Genomic DNA, 26,664 nt, shown 5'->3' with positions numbered 1-26,664 from the left:
CAGGTACTTTCACTCCCCCTCACCCTTTTTCTCACTCTTATTGTCTATTCTTTTATCACAGTTCCTTTTTGCCTGGCAGTGCCTCATAAAATTCACTGGAGTTAAACCCTTTGATGATTCTTCCTCAAGTGCTTTCTCTGCCCAAATTGTATGACATTTTTGTTTTAGGTTTGTTTAACATTTTCACTGGATTCAAAGTCTAGTGAATTTTTCACATTGCTTTTCTAGTCCTCTGTGCTTTTCCAGCCATTTTTAATTGCCTGATTATTGAAAAAATCTTCCTCAATTAAAAGTTTCTAAATTCTTCTAGCATGAGCCTTTCGTGGAAGAGAAGTAAACATTGCTAGAGGTTAGGAGAAACTATTTGCTACAGATGGCAACAATGATGAAGAGGGAGACATATTCCAAAACCCATGTTTTCTTGGGTTTCCTAAATTTAATTTTAAGTTTTTCCAAAATAAATAAAGAGTTCCATGGTATTATTAAGGTTTGCACTGATTTGGCTTCTCTGCAATATTTGGTTGTTGGTTCTCTGGATATAAATTTACAGAACTGGATTTATTTTTTTAATATGACCTAGGACAAATTACTTAACTTCTCAGAGCCTTAGTTTTCTCATCTGAAAATGGCAAGTAAGATCAATTTCACAGATACTTGAGAGGACTAAATCAAAGGCAGTATACACAGCACCAAGCTTAGTGCTTGGAATATTTTAAGTGCTCAATAATTATTAGTTTCTTTCTCTTTTCTTTTCCAATGAGTTTTTTTTTTTAATGTAGAAGATTTAGATTCTAAGAATGCATCTTTATCACTAGCTTAAAATTACTTCCACATATAGCTTTACCATATTATGTTAATAATATTTATCTTTTAAAATGACTAGAGAAAAAGACAGGATTTTAAAATTAATTTTGAATCTATTAGTTGTTTTTTTTTTTAACACATAGCTATCAAAGACCCAGATGTGCACCATATGACTTGATGAAAATGTATATAGGAAGTTGTGATAAAAGCTTTTCTTTTTAGTCTTATCATATCTTAAATTCAAGGTTACTCCTATACAGCTGGTATATATTAAATATAATATTTTGGTGTATATAAAAATGGTTGGTCTAAGTATGGAAAAGTTGAACAGAAAATGGGAACATTTCTTCCTGGGATATGGTGAAGTTGGAATGGTACCTTGTATTTCCAGAGCATCTCTTCAATATGAGCAAGATATCACAATTAAAGAAAAGTATTTCAGTGATTATATTTTGCCATAAAGGTTGGCTTTTGTTCATCTAAATTTCTTTCAAAACAAACAAATAAAAATTCCATGGTATATATCCATATGAGTGCCATTGGAAGAATTGCATTTCTTTAACAATGCTTGAAATGATAGCAGTTAAGAAGCTTCAACTGAGAAAAAAAAAATATATATATATATATATAAATTAATAAAGAGAGATCAGGGGAAGATATTATGGAAAACACTATTAGATCCACATCTATCAGCCATTCCCTCTGTCTCTCTACTAACAGAACTTTAATTTGTCTGCCTTGGCAATGGACTCAGTCCCATGTGATGAAATACAATGGCTTCAGGGAAACCTGTCATTAGAATTTTACCTTCTCAGCTGCTCTTGAGCTAGTGGTGGCAGAGTTCAGAGCAGTGAGACATGTGGGGAAGTCTGCTGGGGAGCTTTGGCAAAGCTTTTTTTTCTTATAAACAGGCATGGGGAGAATATGCTAGAACTGCTCTGTCTCTCTTTTTCTTGCTGTGAACAGGAATTTAAGGCCTGGAGGTTTTGCAGTCAACTTGCAAACCTAAGGAGAAGAATCAGCACACCAAGAGTGATAGAACAAAAAATTAAAATTATCTAGTCACTTGTAACTGTGTAAGCTGCTAAGTCAGCTCTGAAAGTATGCATTTTTAGATTTTTTTTTTGTTAAGTTGTAGTAAATGTGCTATGTTGATTAAATATGCTATTGCTTAAAAGCAAAAGAGTTCCTAAATGATACAAGGGTGTTCTCCTTGTTTGGGGGTTGTTACTATACTTGTTGCTGTTACTGCTATTTTGCTTTACGTTTTACTATGTACTGGAAGTACAACTGGTTGAAAAGTGAAAAATTCGGGCAGCCTTAATGTCCAAAAATTGGAAGCAACCCAAATAGTCATCAACAAGTGCATGAGTAAGAAACTGTTGTATATTTGTTCAGTGGACTACCACTCAGCAATGAAAAGAAATGAACTATTGATATATATAACATGGAGGAACCTCACAATCATTATGCTAGTAAAAGAAGCCAAACAGAAAAGACTATATGGGTCAATTCATATGAAGTTCTAGTACAGGAAAAACTGAACTGTTACCTGTTTAGGGGAGAAATAGGCATAATCGTGTTTAATAAAGGAACAAGGATTTTTTTTTTCTTAAATACTCTCCGGGAACATAAACAAATAGACTGTTTTTCAGGCTGTGCCAATAGTTCTATCCCCTGATTTTTATTACAATCCATTGTCTTCCCTTTTAATTCTTGGCTTGTTTGTTCATTTGTTTGTTTGTTTTTGTTTTTAGGACTGTGCCCAAGGCATATGGAGTTTCCCAGGCTAGGGGTCCAATCAGAGCTACAGTTGCCAGCCTATGTCACAGCCACAGTAACGCAGGATCTGAGCCACGTCTGCGACCTACACCACAGTTCACAGCAACGACCATCCTTAACCCACTGAGCAAAGCCAGGGATCGAACCCTCAACCTCATGGTTCCTAGTCATATTTGTTTCTGCTGCGCCAGTATGGGAACTCCTACATACTTACTTAAAAAAAAAAAAAAAAAGAACTTTTAATTTTGAAATAATTACAGAGTTACAAGAAGATTTTAAAATATTACAGAGAGGTTCTGTGCATTCATTACCCAGTTTCTCACAATGGTTACATCTTATAAAACTATAGCTTAACATTAAAATCAAGAAACTGACATTAGTACCATGTCTATGTACAGTTCTGTGACATCTTATCACATGTATATTTGCGTAACCACCATAGCAGTCAAGATACAGAACTATTCAATCACAGTGATGCTCTCTCATGCTACCCCTTTATAGTCACAACCACTCCCTTCACCCCCATGATCCCTAACCCCTGTAAACTACTAATCTGTTTTCTGTCTCCATAATTCAGTCATTTTGAGAGTGGTATATAGATGGAATCATAGACTATGTGACCTTTCGAGATCGACTTTTTTCACTTGGCAAAATGCCCTTGATCCATCCAAGCTGTTGTGTGTATCAGTAGTTCTTCCTTTTTATTCCATGTATTCCATGGTATTGATGTAACATTTGTTTAACCATTCAATTACTGATGGATATTTTGGTCGTTCCAGGATTGGGGGTATTATAAGTAAAGCTGCTATACACATTCTTGAACAGGTTTTTAGGTTTTTAGATGGACCTAAATTGTCATTTCTCTGGCATAAATGCCCAGTAACATAATTGCTATATTGTATTATAAGTTTATGTTTAGTTTTTTTAAGAAACCACTGCATTATTTTCTAGAGTACCTGTACCATTTGACATTCCCACCAGCAATGTATGAGAGATCTAGTTTCTTCACATCCTCATCTGAATTTAACTTTGCCACTATTTTTAAAATGTTTATCAGTCCTAATAGGTGTGTAATAGCAAGTTAATGGTAAACATCTTTTCATGTGCTTATTTGCAATTTGTATATCCTTTCTGATAAATGGTCTCTTCGTGTCTTCTGTCAATTTTCTGAATTGTTTTCTTTCTTTCTTCCTTTCTTTTCTTCCTCCCTTCCTTCCTTCTTTTCTTCCTTTCTTTAACTAGTTTTGAGAGTAGTTTATATGCTGTAGATACAAATCTCTTTTCAGGTATATAGTGTCAATGCTTCTTTCCAGTCTATTGCTTATCTTTTTCATGCCTTTCTAACAATCTTTCCAAGAACACCCTTTTTTTAAGTTTTGAAGAAGTGCAATTTACAAATTTACTTTTAGTACAGTAAACTATCATTTTGACTTATATGAGTGCTTCTATCTAAGAAATAGCTCTCTTCCCTTTTCTAGGTATTCTTCAAATGTCTACTTTGTAAATAAATGAAAAAAAATAAATCTAGCCTAAGAAAAACCCATCTAATAAGTGACCTGACCAAGTTACTTAAAGTATTACCAGAGTTAGCTGTGTTATTATTTAAACATCAGTAAATTAAATATTCATAAATATATTACCATTGATGAAAGTCAGAAATCTACCAAAATTAGAATAGGAGTTTCATGTGACACAGTAGGTTAAGGATTCAGTGTTGTCATTGCGACAGCTTGGGGCACTGCTGTGGTGTAGGTTCACACCCTGGCCCAGGAACTTCCACATGCTGTGAGCATGGCCCCCCAAAACACCTGAAAATAGATTTATTTTTACCATGTGAAATGTCAGAATACCCAGAAGAAAAATGACATTGTGTTAGTAATATGCTTTCCTTCTGCGAATTTAAAAATCGCAACCTAAAATCAATTGATTAATACTTTATCAGTGAATTTTTTATGTCAATTATGTGCTCATATCAAATCTCTCTAATTGAGGTGAACTATTTTTCATGGTGACTTTTTTGTTTCTGTCATTATTATTCAAAAAACAATATTCAAGATTTAATATGTTTATAGTCATCTCTCTTTTTGCATGCTTTTCTCAGTTTCTACTTTAGAAATCTAAGTCTAAGTAGTCATCCTTCTTTATCCAGGAAAGGTGGGTTCCAGGACTCAGTGGGTACCAAGATCCAAGGATGCTCAAGCCTCATATAGAATCGAGTGGTAGAGTAAGCTGACCATATCGACAAGGGAGGGCTGACTGTAGTTGGCAACATAATAGTGTCATCTATTCTTTTTAATGGTTATGAATGGTAAAAAAAGGATGCACCTAAAACACTTTTATAGGCTGCCCCCCCCCAAAAAAAAGCTCCACTCAGATAAATCATGGTACTTACAAGCATTTAGATTTCATTTTATGTTTAGTGACTAAGTTATCTGTGGAGAAGCAGATATACCTGATTGTTCTATTTATCAAGCTGATTTGATCTTGCCAGTGAGTGCCTTAGGAAAAGGCACTGCTTTAGAATGAGTAAGCACTCACTGCAAAGGTCCACGTGTCTGCAGCCCAGAATGTTCTCAAGGACGCTCTTTCTGAATTTCTGCTGTAGAAAAGAACTGGACTAGTAGGGCTTTTCCAACCAATGTGCTCAGCATGTATTTTCTTTTCCAGGGGAGTCAACTCTTGACATTAAAGTCATCTTTAATGATTCTTCATCAAAGATGAGGTAGAAAATCCTTGATGACCTTGCTTATGGTAAAATTAAAGACTGTCCTCAGATAATCAGTGTAACGTTGAGGATGGTTGTTAAGCAAAGCAACAGTAGCATGCTCTATCCAAAGTCAATAATGAGGACGAGGAAGCAATACCAAAGTAAGATCACCTCATCAATGGGAGGTCTGACCCCAGACTTGGTTCTAGAGGATGAGTGAGTTAGCTGCAGTATAAACCTTTAGGAAGAAGGAAACCTTTAGGAAGCTGATGGAAGGGAGTTCAGGTTGGCCAGGCAGAAGCAGGAAGCATACTTATTTCTTAGGATACATATATCCAGAAGTAAATTTCTCAACATGCATTCAAACAAAGCACTGAGGAAATTTACTCATTGAAATGCAAGAATCTTTGGAAAGAGCTTGAGTAGCCAGCCACCTCTGGACTCTATTTCCTAACTACTCTTAATAAAAAGTCTCCAAGAAATATCACTTCATAACAAAAATCCATACCCAAATTCCTTCCTTGGGAAGAATCTTGGATTAGGTGACCTCTAAACCCTCATCTAACCTAAAGATTATGATTCTAGGAAGTTAATATTGACAGACAAATAATGTAGACTCAATAAATATTTGCTGAAATGAATTGAACTGAGTTGAATTCAGGAAGTAAAAGAGTCTATATTTTATGACCACAGTTTATCTAATTCTCACAGTCAAACAGCTGTATGAACTTCCTTTCCTTTGAAAGTCTACATTTGCTCACCACATTTCCCTGCTAAAATCTGTGAGGTAGAGCTCATCTTACTAACCATATTTTAGAGGTCAAATTCCCTTGAGTGGTTCATTTTAGTGTCTTTTCCTCAATATCATTGTATCTCAACATAGAGTTTTCATATCTCTTATCTGAAAATAAATCACCCGAACTTGATTGCATATAGGATTATAGACTAATGAGCATGGATTTTTGCTTAACAGGTATGCATTTTTTTTTCTAGCAAAGATACTTTATGATTTATGATCCTTAATGACCTAGTTATTTGAAAAAACCATGGATGGCATCAATGAGTGTTCTTCAGCTGGTTAAAATATCATACATTTCTTTCACCAGCTCAGACATCTTTGTCTTTGATCCTGATTCACAGAATTTAGTGAGGAGGTGGAAAAGAGAATTGTTATAGAAGATGAATCAACAACATGATGGACAAAGGATCATAGAAGTAATGAAAAGATTTTTTAACTTCAAAAAATAAGTCAGAAAATGTGAGAATCTTTGGATAAGGAAATGAAAACTTGCTTTAGCAGAAAATTATCTGTCTAATACTTATGATATATTCTTATGGAAGGAACTGTATTTATTTATGATCATGAACACAATGATACTATTCTGTATAATAGTTTCCTGAAGTAAATTCAACAATGTGCTTGATGTTCATAGTTATTATCAAAATAACTAATCAATATACCCAACTACATATTCCTATGTTGTAAAAATTATTTTATGTACCTATTTTGTCAACATTTAAATCCACAAGACAATCCAAATATAATCAAAACTGATTATATAAAAACATTATCAAAATCCAGATGGTTTTTTTATGACAAGAAATTTTTGAGACATCAACTAAGCATAAAATTGTTATTTGGGGTTTTCATGATATGAAGACAGAAGGCATAATTATTAACAGATTAGGTAATCCATTTGTTTTAGCATGTTTATTATAATTTGAGGAAAACATACTTATGTACTTGCTAATTTCTGCTAAACTAATTTAGAACTTGCATTGACCCTCTCTATTCAACTGCTGTAACTGTGTTATAACCTAATTAGGAAAACCTTCAGAGACAATGGTTTTTTCTTATCATTACATGTGACATGAGAATCTAGTCTTTTTTTTATCAGCTCAAAGTTTGTCTTTGTTCATTTACCTGGAATAAGAATGAAAATACTTTAACAATTATCCTGTTCACTGTAACCAAAGTTTAAAAGGACTTTTACCTGTACGGTTTTTTGATTGGCATGTACAGTCATCTCTCATTACCTGAAGGGGATTGATTTCATTACCCCTTGCACATTCAAAAACCTGAGGATGCTCAAGTTCCTTATACAAAATGGTATAGTATTTGCATATAAGCTGTGCACATGTTCTCCTATACTTTCAATCATCTCTATATCAATGCAATACAAATGCTATGTTAATAGTTGTAAATACAGTGTAAATGCTATGTAAACAGTTGTGAGGCAAATTCAAGTTTTTGCTTTTTGAAATTTTCTGAAAAATTTGTTTTCAAATATTTTCAATCCACAATTGGTTGAATCCAAGAATATGAAACCCAAGGTTATATACGAAAAGCCAACTATATAGAAAGATATCAAGTTAGGGGAGGTTTCGCCGTGGCTGAGCAGGTTAAGAACCTGACTAGTATCCATGAGGATGCAGGTTTGATCCCTGGCCTTGCTCAGTGGATTGAGGATCCAGCATTGCTGTGAGCTGTGGTATACGTCACAGACATGGCTGAGTTCCCATGTTGCTGTGGCTGTGGTGTAGGCCAGCAGCTGTAGCTCCGATTCGACCCCTGGCTGGGGAACTTCCATATGCTGTGCCTGTGGCCCTAAAAACCAAAACAAGAACAACGACAAAATATATCAGGTTAAAATAATGAGTTGTATAAAATTTAGATTGTGTTTTCTTAGAAACAATGCTGTAAATGGGGTTCAGATACTCTGCTCATTCATAAAAGGTACTTATCATACGTGGATATGCTGTTTATTTGTATTAACAAAACATAGAATACCACTCTCTCTATTCAGTAAATAAAGTACAAAAGAAAATTTAAATGTGATTTTATATTTATGTTATATACCAGCTTGAGATAAATCCAGCTTTCTTAAAGAATGTTTCTTAGGATAACTATATTTGTGGCAACCCTAAAAAGTACCTTAGGACACTATCTTTTCAAAGAAAAATTTTAAAATAGTTACTATATAAAGTATTTTCCCAATTATTAATTAATAAATCTTCATTACAGATGGTTTGAAAATATGAAAAGTAGAAAAAAATCATCAGAAATTCTATTATGTAAATATCACCTTTCCTATTATGGTCACATTTGTTATCTGTTGCTGTGAAACAAATGTACTCACCACCAAAACAAAAAAACAAAAACAAAAAACCTTAACAGCTTTATGTCAACAAACATTTCTTAACTCCTAGTCTTTGAGGTCAGGAATCCAGAAGTGGCTTACCTGAGTCATTCATTTATTTTCTCCTTTTTTTTTTTAAACTGAAATATAGTTGATTTACAATGTTATGCCAATTTCTGCTGTACAGCAAAGTGACTCAGTTGCATAGATATGTATATGTGTGTGTGTATTTAAATTCTTTTTAAAATATATATGTGTATGTGTGTATTTACATTCTTTTTAAAATATTATTTCCATCATGGTCTATCCTCGGAATTGCTCATGAGGTTGTAATCAAGTTGTTGGCCAGGCTTGCAGTCATTTCAAGAAGTCCTAATTGGGAAAGAAGAATTTGCTTCCAAGTTCACTGTCATGGTTCTTGGCAGGTCTCAGTTCATCCCTGGCTGTTGACCGAAGACAGCACTTCCTCACCACATAGACCTCTCCACGGGGCTGCTCGCAGCAGGGAAGCTTGCCTGAGCCAGTGATCTCAGAGGTAGACCCAGAGCCCCAGAGAGAGTCACACAGTCTTCTATAACCCAAGCTCAACAGTGACACACTGTCACTTGTACCAAACAGATGGAGACTGACACAGTATGGGAGGGACTACACAAGAGGGTGACTGCCAGGAGGACAGGATCATTGTGGGCTAGCTTAGAGCATAGTATTAAAATGGTATGTTTCCTTTTTTTTTTTTTTTTTTTTTTGTATTTTTATATACTACTGTTCCACCAAATAATATAACTAAGGCATTATATATGTTATTAAAAATCTCATAATATTGTTTAGTTGTTAAACTAGATTATACAGTGTTGACTTTTTAAATTGTTTCCAAATATGTACTATCATAAATAGTTCTATGATAAACAGCTTTTGCATGAAGGTTTTCCATCTGTATTTCACATAATTTCTTTTGGATTGCAGTCTAGCTTTGGGACTAGTTTAAAAAGCTTCAACACAAGTTGCCAGATTACTTTCCAATTGGATTGTATCGATTTAACTCACAGAGAGGTTTAGCAGTGTCTGTCTCATTGCTCCTTTATATGGGGACTTTCAAGGTTTTTGAAGCTAATAGTACTAGTTTTTTTTTTTTATTTTCCTTTTCTCATGTTAGTTTTCCTATCCCTTGATTTCTTTTTTCTTTTTTCTTTTTTTTAATGGCCACACCTGTGGCATATGGAAGCTACCAGACAAGGGGTTGAATTGGAGCTGCAGTTGCTGCCCTACGCCACAGCCACAGCAATGCCAGATCCTAGCTATGTCTGCATCCCACACCACAGCTCACAGCAACGCTGGATCCTTAACCTACTGAGTGGGGCCAGGGATTGAACCTGTGTCCTTATGCATACTAGTCGGGTTCATAACGCACTGAGCCACAACAGGAATTCCATGTTCCTTGATTTCTTACATCACTAGCTCTGCTTTTAAACATATTACCATGACTGTGTGTGTGTGTGGAGACGGGGGGAAGAGATAGAGACAGAATTACTGAAAACTGTTTTCCTGAGCTAAAATAAAATTTAAAAAAAAATCAGAAGTGTGTACAGGGAGGGAAGTATTTAGAGAGGAGGTAATAAATATTGAGAAAGTATTGCCTAATGCTGTATTTAAAGAGGTGAGGATGATGTAAAAAAAGAGGGATATAAGGAAACTAGCATGTCCCTGGATGAGACAGAAAAAAGTTTTTGGCAGGGGGGAAAGACTGGGGGAATGGCATTTCCTATGACTGTCCCCAGGGAGCCATAGTGACCCAGGATAAGGTGCTTTCCTCACTTGTGAGTTAGAGAGGCTGATGAGAGAGGTAAATGTGAACCGCTTCTAAACTCCAAATAATTATGTTCTCTTACTTTCTTTTCAGTTCTTTTTACACTCTTTTGCTTTTCCTTTCTTTATAGTCCTTACCTATTATAAAACTTTTCTTGCAGTGAAATCATAACAAAGTAGAAGTAATCTTCCTAAAACTGCATTCTGTACTTAAAGAGTAATATGAGATTATTTAAGGGACTGCCTGATACCTCTTCACAGTCGTTAAAACCTCCATGGTCTTTGATATTACCATGTTTTTGTACAACTTTGCAGTTTTATCCAAATAGTATAAGTTTTCTGAAGCTGCTCTCTCATAAATTTTTGATTAAAGGATCTAGTCATATTTATTTCTTGAATTTTATCACAAACAAAAAAATAGCCTTAAGAAATACTTCCCCTGGATTCATTGTATCCTGTATATACTTCTAGCTTATGCTGTATTAAGACTTAAGTTTTATTGAAATAAAACATATCTTATATCTCTTACTAGAATATAAGCTCAGGGAAGAGACCTAATCTTATATATCCTTAGAACTCCGCATACCTACCACAGTGCTTAGTATATAAATATTTGTTGAGCCATTAAATAATGCAGTTGGGAATTTGAATGCCAGGTTGAATTTACTTTTATATCCTTCTGCTAAGTTCTTTCATATAAAAATAATAAAAACCTTCAGTTATTACTATTTTAGCCAAATGACTGGGTAGCAAAGTAGTTAAAGATTTGCTGAAAATGATGCACAGCTAAAAATATATCTGACAAAACCTGACAGAATAGATTTAACATCTCCAATACATATGTTTGGAGCATCCACTCATTCATTCATTCCAAAAAAAATAACCGTCTCACACTTGCCAGACGTATTTGCTATATCACACTATAGAACTTAATATTAAACTCCATGGGCTACATAGAAGTTGGGCCTAATTCTAAGTGACATGTATTCTAGAAAGTGTGAGGAGGAGGATCTGGAACAAAGCGAAGCTCATGGTAGGAAGGTGCTTAGAAAGTTGTCAAGAATGACCAAGTACGAAAGGGGAACAGATGGAAGATGACAATGTAAGATTAAATATGTAGAAATGAACAAATATTGCTTAGATATATGAAGATGGAGGAGGCAACACCTTCTGGCTTTAAGAACTGGGTAGATTAAGGTGTCATTAACCACTAACCAGATGGCGTAAGGAGTAGCTGGCCACAGAGAGAAGAGGGCAAGATAATAGTTTTTCATAATTCAGATAGCTCTATCATTAAGCAATTGAATAAACAAATCTAGAGCTTAGAAGAGAAATATCTCTGGGGGATTTTGGAAGTTGTCATTGTGAGGGTGGTGAGAAAGAGCACAATGGAGGGAGGAAAAGGGAGCAAAAGGGGGGGAGGGAATACAAAAGCAGAATCCAAAGGAGGAGGAGCAGAAGGGGAAGGAGAAGAGGGTAAATGACTGAACTTTTATGTGATTTATGACAATTAACCTCTTCAGTACCAAGTCTGGGTAAACTACAGTAATTTTTAGAGCCATATTTGAACCAGAATAAAAATCTACTCTGATGCAGGATCTTGATATAGTTCTTTTCTGCGCAAAGATTTTTTTTTTTAAAAAAAGCAAGATTTTATTTTCTCTCATGGCTTTTATTTTATTTATTTTTGTCTTTTAGGGCCACACCTGCAGCATATGGACTCTCCCAGGCTAAGGGTCGAATCAGAGCTTCAGCTGCTGGCCTATGCCATAGCCACTGCAACACTGGATCCTTAACCCACTGAGTGAGGCCAGGGATCGAGCCCATGTCCTCAGGAATACTAGGACATTACGGGTGAGTCACAACAGGAACTCCTTGTAGTCTTTATTTCTTAAGAGTATAGTGAAGGCCCCCTAGGACTGGTTTTTGCCCCCCCCCAGGAGTTCGTGAAGATTATTAATCCTGAAAAAAAGTCATAAACTGTGGTTTGTGTTAGCTCCTCTTGCCGTCAGTTTTTTCTGTGATGAAGACTTGCCGTCAACAGTGATGAACCTCTTTACACTACTGAAGAATCCTTATAGACTTTAATTGACTTTCAAGAGAAACAAGTCATCAGACTTTTTTTTCTCCCATGTATTACAGTGGTCATGACATGACAGCTAACCATCTTCAATACTGTATTGATATCCAAAGAAAATTATCACTGAGCTGTATTGTTTTGATGTATATGAAAAAAATGTAAAAAATAGGGTGTGTATGTTTGTCTTCAGTGGAGTAAGAAAGGAGGTCATTGAAAGTTTAGAAATATGAAGTAGTTCAATAATAAGAATCAGAGTTTATTAACTAGCTGTTTGATCTTGCTCTCATCTCTGGACCTTTGCTTTATGATTTTTGAAATAGAGACTGGGAGTTGCCATTGTGGCTTAGTGGGTTACAAACCCAATTAGTATCCATGAGGATTCCGGTCCAATCTCTGGCCCTGCTCAGTGGTTTAAGGATCCAGCGTTGCCATGAGCTGTGATATGGGTCCCCGAAACAGCTCTGATCCCGTGTTGCTGCTGCTATGGCTGTGGTCAGCAGCTGCATCTCTGATTTGACCTCTGGCCTGGGAACTTTCATATGCCACAGGTGTAGCCCTAAAAAGAAAAAAAAAAAAAAAAAGATTGGACTGGAATATCTTGAAGTTTCCTTCAGCTCTAAAATTTCACAGTAACTAAGAGACATATAAACTCTAAGACTAAATTTAATTATAGAAACATCAGCAAGCAAAGGGCTTTTTTTGCACCAGACAATTCAACATATTTGAATCAATGTGGCAGGATGTAAATATCAGGGATTGGGCAATTTAACTAATGCTTACTTTTCTAGAGACAGAATACATATCAGAAAAATCTGGATTTTATTAATTTAAGCATACAAAATTTTCATTAGTGTGGGTCAGAGTTGACCAAATATCAACAATTTAGTTTCAGCTTCATATTAGTATTTCCAGTAACCATCTTACCTACATAAACACTTGGGTTTAAATTATTTTCTAGAAAATAGAAATTTGGTAATTAAATCCCTAACTTGGAAAGGGGTATAATATTATAGTGAAATATTTGAAGATCTTTAAAAAAATAGATTTGATATAAATATGTGCCATTGAAGTGTTGTTGGAAAAAAAGAGTTTTCATTGCTTGATCGAGAATTTTGGTTCAGCATTGGAATTCTTTATCCAGGAATTATCCTCTTTCTATTTGAATAAGGGCTTTCTTGGGAAGATCCTAGCCCTGAGCAATTGATCTGTGTCTCCACAGGGAGGTCAACTAAAACTGGAACCTGACATTAACTGCCTTTCAGTCAATTTATTTTATTTAATTCTTTAGTCTTTTTGTTTTTAGGGCTGCACAGAAGGCACATGGAGGTTCCCAGGCTAGCCACCAGCCTACACCAGAGCCACAGCAATGCCAGATCTGCGACCTACACCACAAGTCAAGGCAACGCCAGATCCTTAACCCACTGAGCAGGCCAGGGATCGAACCTGAGTCCTCATGGATGCTAGTTGGGTTCCCTAACTGCTGAGCCACTATGGGAATTCCCTTTCAGTCAATTTTTAAAGACAGTCATTGTCTACCTCTCTGCAGAGATATGCTGTGTTTACATATTTCAAGATTAGATATATTAACAGAGAACTATGCTACATTCAGAGTCTGTTATTTGCCCTAAGACAAAAGTGGCCCCTGCAGTTGAGGCTCCATTTTTCCTATCGACAGCATATTAGAAGAAATCTGCAGTCCCACAACTGATTTGAAAAGACTTTATCTGGAGGCTGGAGACATAGTGGGGTTTTTTGTTTGTTTGTTTGTTTGTTTTTCTGAAGATGAGATGACTAGAGAACCCAGAGAGAAGTATGGGCTTATGAACACATATTTGTTCATTTGTTCAGAATGTATATTTGTTTTTTTTTTTTTTGTTCAGGATCCAGGTAGTTTTAGGGTACGTGTAATAAAAATGCAAATGAAAAGTATAGTCCATGATTAAAAAAAAAAAAAAGTTGGGAAAGCTCATTAAGATTTATTATAGGTCCCAAATTTTGTAGTCCCCAAGCTTAACGACAGATGGTGGTGTAACTCCACCAATTTTGCAACCTCTAACATGCAATTTAACATTATAACAGAGATTACCCTTGATTTGACTTCGGTGAAACTAGAATTTTCCTTTTTTCTTAAAATGTGTCTTGGAGGAGAGTGTGGAGAGGAGACTGAAAGGAGTCTGTTTATTTGCTCATCTTCAGAAAACTGTGGTGGACGTGAAGAATAGGAAGCTGATACATGCTGGTTCTTCTGTGCGATAAGAAAAATGTTTTACCTTGCATTTAAAGAAGATTTTTGTTACAGTCTGTTTCAGAAGAGTAATACAACTTTGAAGATGATATCTTAAATAGGAAAAAAATGATTTAAAAAAACCTGCCCCTCTCCCTGTCAGTGATCTCTCCAAGTCAGTTACATTTTATGTATTAATCACAATTACACCAATAAAACGACTCTGAAGAAGTAAAATGTAATTGTTGTTTGAAAGTTGTGAAGAAAACAGACCTGAGTGTGCGAATAACTATATTCTTACAATAAGTAACTGAAAATCCAAGCGGTTCCCTCGGAGAAGCATTATCAACGGTTCTAATACGTGGCGTTCGCGGAAGTTGCTTTCCTTCATACTGGCTTTAGTTAGTCTCACTGGGGATGGTTTATTTCGCTCAAGATGCGCTGGCAGAGACCATTTCAAACGAATTTATCTTTCACCTGGACCAAAGTAGAGCAGCGTATTGGAATTTGTTGATTTGTGGTTCCACCGTAAAATAAACTTGAAATCAAGTAAGTTTTCGTGAAAGAACTTCGAAGGCCACTTGGTGAAACTCCTCAGTTACCCAGTAGCCCCGTTTAACTTTCCCCTGGAGCCTCTTTAAATGACTTTTGCAGACCCACGTGCTGCAAAGAAGACTTGAGCTGAAGCTACCACCCTGCGCAGCGACTACAGGGACAGAATTTGGCTTCCCCGCGCTCTCTGATATGCGACGTTTCGTTTTAAGGCTCCCGTGATCCAGTGGGTTGACCAGTGACTTGTGCAAAAGAAAACTATTCGTTCGCTGTTTGCCCTTTCAGCGTTTCCCTCGGCTGCGGAAACCCGGTTTTCCTATTATTATACTTCAACTTTTTTTGGAGTCTGTTAGCACAGAGCACTAAACCCCGGCCGGCTCCAGCAGCAGCGAGGCGAACAAAGCCTTCAGTGTTCGAGGCCACGCCGGGGCGGGGGTGGTGGGTGAGGGAAAGGAATTGCAAATAAATATATTTTATGACCACCCATCAACAAACTACGCGCCACCATGTCAGCCCCTGGTAGCCAGGCTGGGTCTGCAGTGTGGCGGGGGCGGGGGGTGGGGGGAGGCTGGGAGGGAGGCAGTGGTAGGGGGTAGTGAGCCGTAAGCCCCAGGCCTGAACTTTCACCTCTCGAACCCGGGCCCAGCCCATTGGCTGCGGGCGAGAAGTCCGCCGAGGGCAGCGGCTCCTGGCGGGACCTGCTTTCTCAACTCCCAGGGGCGTTTTCCCTGCGAGAAGAATGGGTGGCCCGGGAATGGCAGCAGGCGAAGAAGAGATAGATAACGGGGGGCGAAGTTAAGCTGGGGGCCCAAGGGGACTGTGGGCTGAGCCCCGCTTAGAAAGATCCCTGGCCAAGGTACGTGGCCAATCGAGAAAGATGTGTTCCTCTGGCTGAGATATCCGTTTGCAACTCTTGGCGCCTGGCTATTTGTACCCACAGGAAAGAAACGTCAATGGCTGTGAATTTCACCAAAACGTGTCTTTGTGTACAGAAAAGTGAAAGGCTAACTAAACCCTCTCCTTTCCAAGTCTCGGGGGCATAACCCTCTTTCTTTTCTCCTCGTTGGGAACTTGAACTTCTCTTCCAAGTTGCCTAGACTCATTTATAATAAACCTTTCCCGCTCACTTCCTCCGGACCCCTAGAGAGAAAGGGTATTAAGTGGGGTCGGTGCATGCGGGGGAGGAAGAAGGAAGAAAAGTGAGGAGCTGTAGACCTTCTGATGGTTCTATTACCTTTAGTCACAAACCCAGTGGATAGATACATCCTCGCTCTTCAAGGATTTCGACGCCGTTTGTTCTTCTCTTTGCCAAAATAGTTTCAGGTTAATTCAAAGAATCCGCTTTTTATTTAGGGTTGCTAGTGAAGCATAAATGTAAATTAAATAAAATGATCTACACTTTCCAAGAAGAGCGAGGTGTGGTCATTTACATCTGGCGTTTTGTAATTTAAATGACTGCTCCCTCCTCTACTCGCTCTCATCTTAAAAAAATTCGACTTATTTGTCCACTCTTCAGCCTGCATTTCGAAAAAAAGACAATTAATAAAAGGGTAAGGACACAATCCTCAAGCAGAACATTTAAAGACTGCCTGGAGTTTTGAAAGCGGCCAGGAAACATCGCAATTGAAAGCCCAACTCTACCCCTTTTCTCGTCCTGCTGGCAGGGGCCGTCTTCCCAGGACCAGCTCCGTGGCTTATTGACTTAATTGGTTTCACTAGAAAACCTGATTGTGTTTACAGATGTGGGTGCCAGGCTGCTTCCTCCCCGGGAGAACTGCGGGTTCTGGAGGGAAGAGTTGGTGCCAAGTGTGTGTGTGTGTGTGTGTGTGTGTGTGTGTGTTCGCGTCTGCCCTTTAGAGAAAGGGCGCGCTGCTCTTTGAGGAAAAGAAAAACCCAAAGGGCAGAAGTTGGTGCTGCTCGTCCAACTCCCCGCTTGTCCAACTCCCCAGTCGCCACCCCCTCTCCACTTCCGCCACGGAAGATGTTAAAGTTGGCCAGGAAGAAGCCGGGGGCCGGTGTCTGTTCCGCATGGCCTCTCGGCTGCACCTATTTGGAGGAAAGTTTCAGCGCCTTTCGCAACGCCACGCTCCGCAACTGACATGCGAGCAGAGCTGCGGGTTGCGCCACGGCGCGCAGGGGACACGGCCAGTGGAGGGTCGCGCAGACCCAGAGCAGGGAAGGGGTTGGCGGGAGCCGGTGGGGAGGAACAGCCTGCTCCGAGCGGCTGTGGGATAGGAGCTACTGAGAACCCTCTACTCGGGTCACGGGTCCAGTCCGGGCCCGAATCGTCCGCCCTCAGTTTTTCCCTTGTCATCCCCTCGGTCCCTCATGGCCCGCTGGCTGGGTCATTCCCCACGGACAGTAGGGACCCGGGCGCCGGCGCCTCGGCTTTGAAGTGCGCGCGGAACGGGCTCTGGCAGTTTCTTCTTTTCATTCCGATTACTTTTGCTCCCCTCAGTCACTGATGGGGCCGGTCTCGAAAACCTCAGACCCTAAAAGTCCCAGCTCGGCAGTCCCTTCCTTCCAAGCTCCGCCCCAGCCAGCCCGCAGCGCGGCCCCAAGCCGGTGACCCCGGCTGTGGGACCACGAGGAAGCCCAAGAACTCCCGGGCCCAAGTGAGACAGGAGCCACGACAACAATGAAGAGTGAGAAAGACGCTCGGCCTCTCTCCACCCCAGGCCGCAGAGGCGCACCGTGAAAAGAAAGGCCAATCAGCGTTTTAAGGCACGCTTGGGTCTCCCTCTCTGACTCCTGAGTACTTTAACTCCTTGCCACCGAGGGCTTTGGATCCCTTCGAGGCTTCCTGCTCTTCACTTGGAATCCCCTGTTTCATTTGCCAGCAGCTCCGTCTGCTGAGAGGACGTACTTTGGGGACTGCCAAGAAGCAGCAGACACAACTCGGCTTTGCCAATACAGCATAAGGTTTTGTTCTCTCCTCCCTCCCCACCCCCTTCCTCTACTCGCCGTCTGGGCTGAGCGGGAGGAGGCGGAGCAGGAGGTGGGGAGAAGGGTGGGGGTGGGGGAAGATCTGGCGCAGAACAAACAAGTTCTCCAGCGAGTTGTTTACATAGCAGGTGGACCTGACGTCAGCCAGGAGGCTCCACTGCGAATCCGAACAATGCTCGGCTCCGCGTTTCCCCCTCCCTTAAATAAGTTGGGGGACCTGGGGAGGTAGGTGGATGGGGGAGACAGGCATCCTAACCAGCTGGTTCCAAACCACTTTGGGGATCAACAACAACAGTCAACAATAACAACGCAAAGTAAAACAAAAACAAACAAGTGGCCCAGCAGTACTTTAGACTCCTCGGAGGCTTCCCTTCCCCCACTCCGCCCCTCGGAGAAGAGGCGGCTCCGCGCGCAGTGTGTGTACAGTTTGCATTGCCAACAACACGCGCGCGCGGCCTGGTGCGCGCGCTCGCCAGCGCACACTCACACACATAGACACACACACACATACAGAGACACACACACTCACACACACACACACACAGATCCGGGTGGGGGGAGCGGCAGCGCGAGACAGCGCGAGCCTCCGAGAAAGCGCGAGACACGCCGGCGCGTGCAGCTCTGCAGCGGCCGCTGCGCCCCGGCTCGAGCCCCGCGCCACCCGCAGCCAGCCGGTGAGCGCCGGCCGGGGTTATTTATGCGGCAGCCGCGTCCGCCAGCTGCGGCTTCCTTCGGCACCCCCCTTGGCGCGCTCCCACTTGCGGCAGCAGCTGCAGGGACTCGCGCGTGGGTGTGTTGTTTGGGGGCTTCTGCCTCCGCGCCACGGGTGCCACCTCCCGGGACGCTGCCCCGGCGTGTCCGGCCGCGGTAAGTTTCTTCGCCCTCACTCTGGCGCGCTGCACCTCCGCCCCCTACCCCGTCCCAGCCACCTCCACTCCCGGCGGGGCTTCGACTTTACTCTGCTCAGCTCTCCTCCTGCCGCGGCGGCGGCAAAGTTTCGCCCCTGCCTCTGCGCTCAGCGCGGCGGAGCGAGTGTGACATGTGTCAAATCTCGGCTCGGCTTCGGGGTCGCCTTCCGGACCCAACATTGCCACTTGTTGTTCTTTTTCATTTTGCTTTGTGATGAGAGGAAGGGTGAGTCGAGAGGGGAGGTTGCTGTTGTCTCACGGATAATTTTTAGTTTTGAATATGCAAAATGTTGCTTCGTCCAGAGAAACCGCGGCTGGAGGAATATGTATGTGGAAACACCAGATGTGTTTGTTTACTCTTTAATTTTTGGGTTTTGTCCGTTTCGCTTCCTCTTCCCTCCCCACCTCCCTTCGGGAGGAGGGAGGAGAAATAACAGTAAAAACCTGTGGTGGTTGGAAGCACACACTTTATTGATCCAACTGCTGACCTTTATTTACTCAGTTGGGCAAGTGCACGCCTCTCGTCTGCAAGTTGGACACTTAAACGTACATTTCACAAGTACTTCTCTGGGAACGGGAGGCAGATAGGGGACACTCCTGCTTCTCCAGTGAAGAAACTCCTGGCCCCTAGTGACGCTTCGGGATGATCCTGCATCTCGACTGCTGCCCCTGATCGCTCTACTTTCCTTGTCCACAGTCAGCAAGACTTGCTTCACCCGGGGATCTGTCCTGGTTTTACTTTTATTCTACTTTGGAAAGGTCTCTCCACTCTGAGGGTGGGTTTGGAATGAAATCGCGCCCCCAGGTTCTTCGTGGGGGGGGGGGTAAGGGAGGGGCGCAGACACCTTTCGGCGAAAGGGAGGGTTTCTGGGTTGGCTTTTACCTGTAAGTCTGTGGAGGCCGAGGGCGAACCGAGGGCTGGTGGAGGCGCGGGGTTGACTTTGACCCAGGCGGAGCGCGGGTCCTGACGCCCCTTGGCGCTCACCGCGGCGCACGTGCGGCGGCAGCGGCGGCGGCGGCGCGAGCCGGACCCACTGGGTGGCCGCGCGCGCGGCTCACACGCCTCCTGCGCTTCTCCCCGCCCTGCGGGTCGGAAGGCCCCTGACATCCAGACCTAGGGGCTGGCGTCTGCGTGGACCCTCGCTTGCCGTGGGCGTTCGGGTCGGTCTAGAGCAGGAAGGAAAAGTTGCCCTCCTGTCCTCAGACTCTAAGATCCCTTAGGTAAGTCTCTTAGGGCACCTGGCGCGTGGGCGACTCTCTTTGGGACCTACGGGAGGGAGAGGCACGTGCGAGTGTGGGGCATTCGAGAGCGGAACCAGTGTGCGTTTTGCACAGGGACGAGGCAACAGAGGCCAGAGTGGACCCCACTTGGGAGGCTCCTCAGATTCCGGAGTCCCCAAGGAGCTAGACCCATCTGTGTATTTGTTTATTCAGCTTTTTAACCAACAGATTTAAACCACTTAATGGACAGCTGCTGTCTGTACCGTTCCTCCACCGCCCCCCCCCCATCATTTTCTCTCACCACATGTTGAAATCCAGTGTCTTGATCCTGAGCATTGTTCCCCGAGTACTGTTTGCTCCCAGGTGGCCAGGCACTCGCGACGTGAGGCACGCGAAGTGGCCTAGATGAGAAGGAGCAGGAGGGAGAAAGGGTGTGAAAGACCTGTGGGAGTGTGTCAAGTGTGTACATGTGTGGTCATCGTGGGTTCAGAAGTGCTGAAAGAGCAAGCTCCCCAACTTGCCCAGAGCCTGCTTAGAAGAATAATTAAGTAGTAGCAGGTAGGCTGAGGGGAGAAAGTGACGCCCTGGTGTCAAGTAGCTCAAGTGGACGTTTTCCAACTGGAAGTATTTGGAGAGATTAACTTTTAGAAAACAGAAGTTTGCCTGGAAGGCACATCTTTGCACACTCCTAACTCAAATAGTTTGGTTAGGTTTCAGTGGAGACAGGAGGGGTGTGTTTAATAGCACGTCTATAGGAGAGGTCAAAACTGAGGCAAAGATGAACTTTCAGATATTTTCGTCTTGTGGTTTACCTTGGGAAATGTTTTATGCTGTCAAAGGATCTGTTTATCTTTTCTGTCACTATGAGTTATGGATAAGTATATTCTCAGTGTCCTGGAATTTTAAAATGTAGTGTTTGTTTAATACTGCTAAAAAAATAATCTACAGCTTTGATTTATTTGTATATACATTAATAAAGTGAGTATAAAATTATATACACTATGATCATTAGGGTCATAAAATTTCATTTCAGCTTTAGAGCTTTTAAAAGTCGTTTCCTTCCATCCTCCCTTCCTCCCTTCCTTCTTTCCATTTTTATTACTAAACTAGACCCATGTTTAGTAGTTGGTCAGGTCAGTACTTCTTTAAGAAACGCACTATTTCATTTTTATCTAAAAGTTAGTGAAAGAAATGTTTAATTGTGATTAAGTTACTGACTTTTAAAGAGGACACTGGAAACCTGATGGCACATTCCTGTTGGTAAGTGAGAGAAGACACTCAATTTTAAAAGGTCATCTTAAAGTTCACTTTTAAGTACAAGAATACAAAAAATTAAGGGAATGATTTTTTAACATTCAGTTTAAATATGAATACAGTAAACACTTTTTTGTTTTTGCATAGATTATTAAGTGACCATTACACTACAGTGGATACTAAAATAGAACAAAGGAAAATGTATACAATAACAATTATGGACTATTTTAAACTATTTTTCAAAATTCCTCAACTTACTTTGGGATTCAGAATGGTGGAAATTCTAGAATCGAATATTGTATTCACAAAATTCATACTCTGAGTGAAAAGAGACTTTTAATTATATTATGATGTGAATAGGTTTATTAATAGTTATACCTAAGTAAACTGCTGTTGGAGTTTTGTTTCTTTGCCCTGATGGTAGTAGTAGTGTTTTTTCTTTAAAAAGTAAAATAAAATAAACCCTTGTAATATTCTAGAAACCTAAAATAGGAGGAAATTCTTGTATGTGACACACCATAAAATAGGGGAAAAAAGGTCAGTGTTAAAATTACAGATAACTTGTAGTGGGCAATTATTTTGTAGAAACAAGTTTAATTTGTACAAACAAAAACTCAAAACCAAACGACAAGTCTCTTTATGTAACTGTTAGAGTTGTACTTTATAAAAAGTGTATTTAAATATGTGAAAATACTTTATGGATTGATTGGGACTTATAAGACTTATAATAATATACTGAACATAGCCAGATAAATTTACCAGAAATTTTTATTTCAAGAGAAAATGCGAAGGATGTGGAACTTAATTACACAAAAGATATTATTTGTGATATATTTAAAGAGTTATAGCTGCTCTGCCTCATCATCCTTGTCTAGTTCTGTGTTGACAGTCTCATGTTAGGTCAGTTATTAGTTATAATATTGGTAGAAAACTGAATGATGAAGGTGGTCGTGTATTTTCTGCCTCTCTGAATTAAATCGAAGAGACCCTTGACTTATAAGAAGAGAATATCACTAAGAAGTTCTCTTGATGGTTGCTAGACAAAAATTGCAACTCACAGTTGAATTCTGAAATAATATCAGTTCCATTGCAATTCCTGAACACTAATTCTTGGTGCACTTTTTTTTTTTTTTTCTTCTTTAACTTTGTGATAGATGGTAGTAATCTTACTGATACATGAGTGAATCTAGCATGTTCTAACCAGTGCCCAGATTCAAACTGCCCTTTGATAAAAGAAAGCTAATTTCTTAATTTAGGCCCAGTGAGATTTTAAGATTTGCATAGATTTTGAAAGCAACCTTATTTATGTAGCTCTTAATTCATCGAGTTTTAACAAACTTAATCAAACCCAACCCAGAGAGATTGTTGTTTATATTCTTAAGCCTTCCGAAAAAGTAATCCAGAAGCTTGAAATTTTCCTTAAACATATTCCAGTGCTTCTGGTCTGCAGATAATCTAATGCCTAATTTGAATTTTATATGCCGTGATTTACTCCTCTTTCTTTAGATAACATTAATATTTTCTTAGGTCCAGCTATTTGTCAGTTAATATTCTTGGACTCCAGTCATATCACTTTCATAGTGTTATCAGGTAAAAATAATTTGAGTCTCTTGAGCTTTTTTTTTTTTTTTTTTTTCTTATAAGGCTGAGGCCATGTTCAGTGCTTTCTTAGGGCATTGTTCCAAACTTTAGCTTCTTCATTTGTCCCATAACTATTTTTTTAAAACACTTTAACTGAGCATAGTTAGGAGGGTTGCTTAAAAGTACCATCACCTTTTTTTTTTTTTTATTTAAAGCCCTGCAATGGTTATGTGAAAATTCATTGCCATTGAATTGCATAAGTACTAGTAAATAGAATAGTCTTTCCTTGTATGTGTTCCTACCTGTTAAAATAGGTGGTGCTTACTTCCACTTGCTTATTTACCTCTGCCTTGTCATTACCTTTGATGCATTTTTATTTATACTCTTTGGTTCTGCAGAGTGTTTTCATCTCTCCCTACCCCCAGTTTTCCAGACAAAATGAACAAAGAAAGAAACTTTGGTGAAATGCAAAGAGATATTTTAGCTAAGAGGTTCATGTTAGAATATTGAGATGCCGGAGAGAGATCCTTCGAGAAGAATGAGATTGATTATGTTCCAACACTATTAATGTTCAAACGAAAAAGAAAAACTTTTTGTATATGGTGACTTATTTTCAGTAATGGCATTCATTTAAAGCTTTTTTCTCGAAATAGATGCTTCAGTGATTTGTTATTTTCTCAACTGTGATATTATTACGTATTGACCTAATTATTTTTAGGAGCATAATCTCAATTTTAAAATTGGAGTGAGTAGGATTTGTGTTTAACTATACTGAATTTTGCCTAGCAGCCAAATTAACAAGAGTGTATCTGTGCTTTAAAATGAAGTATACTGGTATCACCTGTATTTCATTTGAAGACAACATTATATTTTAATGATTTGAAGCCTGTAGTTCATTTTGAATTCTAATGCTTTTTCAATTGGTGGTTGTGGACTTTACTTTCTTAATTCTTTCATTTGTCCAGCTTCCTTTCCATGAACAATTTGAATTCAAAAATTCCCCCAGTTTATATAATTTTTATCTAAAAATTTATTGAAAACTTATTTTCTCTATAAATTAGCTGTGGAAGTCCAGGTTCAACCTTTTGAATTCTTTGATACTTGAAATATGTGTTCTTGGACCTATACTGTACTGATTGAATTCAGCGCGCCAATCAGTTGTACACGTTTTTCTTCCTACAATCCGCCAAGGATCTCTAGAATATACCTTACCATTATATTGATAAATATGTCATGCAGAGCTGACATCTTCATTCCTTTCTGCTGTGGCAAATTATTTTCATTAGCAAGAGTGAAAAAAATTTAAATGTTGAAAAAGCACATTGCTGTGAAGCAAATGAATCCCCAGGGGTTTAAAAGCTCTCAGCATTTTTAGTTTATTAATGTTCCTCAATTTCCTTTGATTTCTATCTTGGAAGCCTTAAAATATACCTAGTGGAAGATAATGTTGATTTAAAATTTATTTAAGTTTTTAGTGTTTCTTTTTAAAGCTCTTTCTAACATAAGTCTCAAAGATTTGTACCATGAGAATATCATCATATAAAAAAAAAACACAGGTTAAGGAAATTAAATTCCTCAATGCTGCTAGAAAGAGCATAAAGTTTTTCTGGTACTCATTTCTTTCTTCTCAGCTTTTATGATGGCATTTTCTGTGAAAGGCTTTTTTTTTCTTTGCATCATTTTTGTTTTGTATCACTTTGGTACACCTACAGAACCACAAGCATCATTTTGTAACTTTTTCTCAATTTAAGGAAAAAAAAAACTTTCTTAAAGTGTATTTTAAGGGGTAAGAAAAAAAATCTCTAGTAGACATATTTCAGAGAAAGCATTTATGAAATTTCTTGCTGGCAGATAGGAGAAACTTATAGTACACTAATCCAAATATGTTAACATCTTAGCATATGTAGACTGTCATAAAATCATCTCATTTAACAAAAAAGATCCCCAACATCCTTAAAAACTATTCCTCACCATTACTTCACCCAATTTTCTGTTCCAGGATTAGGTTGAGCTATATCTGTATGCCTGTAGCTAACTCTTCACTTCCTTTTTGTCTTCATTTTTTTCCCTCCTTTCTCAGTCTCTTCAGTTAAGCTAAATGGTCTCCCCAAAATCATGTTTTACATATCTAGTTAGTACCTCCACTCTGCTGCCAGTCTGATCAGATGGATGGTCAGCAACTCCCGGAATTGTTGCAATAGCTAGTTAGTGATCCCCCTTCTTCTCCCTCCAGGCACCACAGTTTATACGCCATGAAGCAGAGTGATCTTTTGAAGATATATCTGATTATGTCCTTCTTTTGTATAACCTTGTGACAGCTTCTTCTGTCTCTCAGAATAAAAGACAAAGACCTTACATAAGTCCATATTATTTGACCCTTGCTGCCTGACTGTATTTTCTTAACATTTTCCTCGTATTCAGTCAACTCTAGACACTGACTTCCTTGATATTCCTCAGAATGGGCTCACTGAGTCTTAGCTCTGTTTTTCTCTCTCCTTTCTGTCTGGAATGTCCTACCCTCAGGTATTGTCACTAACTGCAGGTCTCTGTTCAAACATATCCTTATAAAAGAAGCCTTCTCTGACCATCTTGTATGAAGTAACAGATCCTCGTCGATCACATCCTCTGTCACCTTTAAGTCATTTTCCCACTTAGCGCCATCAACTGACATTAGAATTGTTTCTGGAGTTCCTTGTTGGCCTAGTAGTTGAAGGATCTGGCATTGTCCGTGCTGTGTCTTAGGTCACTGCTGTAGCATGGGTTCGATCCCCGACCTGGGAACTTACACATTGCTGGGGGCACAGTGTCCCTCCTCCAGAAAAAAAAGATTATTTCTTAAAAAAAATATATAGAGAGATTGTTTCTTTATTTATCATCTGTTCTCCAAGAGAGAATGTATATCCCATGGATCTAAACATTTTATTTTGGGCACTGTTCTAACCCAGTGCTTAGAACATGCCTTATACTTGGTACAAGCTCTAAAACTAAATATTAAATGGAGGAAGGCAGGACTTTGGGAGGGCCCAGGGAGCTAATTCTATCATTGCTTCTTCTATTTTTTTTTTTCCTGGTGTGTCATTGAAATTCTTTTTCACCTTACTTTTTTGTTTTATGCTCTTTTTATATCATATCACCTTTGGGAAACTGTTCATTGTTATATCAGCTAACATGGCTCTCATCTCAGGGGGGCATGCTTCAAGTTGTTTTCTGGATCTCTTTTTTATTCTTGATCTGAGAAACAGTATGACACTTAACTTTTTGAAAGTTGTAAGTGGATGTTTGTGCATTTGGACAACAAATGCTCAAAAATTGAGGGCTTCGATAGAATAATGCCTAGCGCAGTTGAACTGACATATTTAATCATATAACTCATTATATCTAATGCGAATAGCATAAGTAGTGTATATAGATGTGAATGGCCACACTGTAGATACGACATGGTCATACCAAGTATTTCTGGGGATTGTCTGTATAGAAAGTGGGAGGGAAATGGATTAAGTGAAGGTCTCTTCTGAAACCTTTGGATTTAGAGGATTTTACTTCTTTGCATTGGTCCACACACTGTACATTTATAACTTCTCTTTCAGTCTTTCAGTATCTATCCTTAACCAGAGCAGGTTGAGGATACCTCATGACAGAAAGTCCATCTTTCCAAATTTAAA

At 39.6% G+C, this 26,664-nt stretch overlaps 1 protein-coding gene and 1 long non-coding RNA gene across 11 annotated transcripts in view; both read left to right on the top strand.

The window, feature by feature from the left end:
• Nucleotides 1–15,626, top strand: part of LOC110257539 — a 67,418-nt gene extending 51,792 nt beyond the window's left edge. Inside the window, exon 4 of the long non-coding RNA XR_002340297.1 lies at nucleotides 14,513–15,626. This is a non-coding gene — a long non-coding RNA (uncharacterized LOC110257539). The remainder of the gene's footprint in view (nucleotides 1–14,512) is intronic.
• FOXP2 (forkhead box P2) overlaps nucleotides 16,952–26,664 on the top strand; it is a 555,422-nt gene continuing 545,709 nt past the window's right edge. For 3 of the 10 annotated variants that reach the window (XM_021078427.1, XM_021078426.1, XM_021078430.1), the window contains exon 1: nucleotides 18,275–18,905. The gene's annotated coding sequence lies outside the window, so the exon portion shown is untranslated. The other 7 variants (XM_021078421.1, XM_021078435.1, XM_021078431.1 and 4 more) reach the window with 5 other exon arrangements.

This window comes from Sus scrofa, chromosome 18, assembly GCF_000003025.6.
Source record: "Sus scrofa isolate TJ Tabasco breed Duroc chromosome 18, Sscrofa11.1, whole genome shotgun sequence".
NCBI lineage: Eukaryota > Metazoa > Chordata > Mammalia > Artiodactyla > Suidae > Sus > Sus scrofa.
The sequence above is the reverse complement of the archived record's forward strand: the minus strand, read 5'-3'. Positions and strand labels throughout refer to the sequence as shown.